Here is a 721-nt window from a genome sequence, read left to right on the forward strand (position 1 = left end):
ATCTCCGCCAATTGCAACACTGGTGGCCGTCAGTTTCCAGCATCGTCGGGTGTCGGTTCTAGCTTCTTCGGGCACCGGTTCCAGCATCTCTGAGCAAAGGTTCCAACATTCGCCGACACCAGTTCCAGCCCGTCTGACAGCGGTTTCAGCATCCCGTGCGGGTGGTTGCAGCTTCGGCACTCCCTGGATGCAGCTCCACGGTAGCCGGTTCCAGCTCCCACCATGGTCGTTGTCGTAGATTGTCCGACCACCCGACCGTCAGTCGCAGCGTTGCCGGAGCACGGTCGCTGCATCACGGGGCGTGGTTCCAGCACCATGTCTTGCTGGTTCCATCTTCGCGCCTTGCTGTTTCAAGCATGTGGTCGTGGTAGCAGCGCGCCTGGCCGGTTCCAACACCTCGCCTTGATGGTTCCAGCATGTGGTTGCCGGGGTTGCAGCACCGCACATGACGGATCTACAACCGTTGTCCATCATGCCATGAGTTAGCACCACTGGCGAAGGAAGGAGGAGATGGTGGACGATGCCAATGGCGAACCGGTCAAGCCTCGAGACGCTGGCGATCCCAAAGCGGTGAAGATGGTGGTTAGGGTGCCTAAGCCAAGCGACCGTACACTGTGGTTGGAGGTCGACGATTACAAAGGCTACCGCCACCCCAAGCGCCTGCAGGCTCGTTGTGGCTAGGATGTAGTGCTTGTTGGGATGGATGTCACTGGATGTAAGC

The sequence above is a fragment of the Triticum dicoccoides genome, chromosome 6B (genome assembly GCF_002162155.2).
Source record: "Triticum dicoccoides isolate Atlit2015 ecotype Zavitan chromosome 6B, WEW_v2.0, whole genome shotgun sequence".
Lineage (NCBI taxonomy): Eukaryota > Viridiplantae > Streptophyta > Magnoliopsida > Poales > Poaceae > Triticum > Triticum dicoccoides.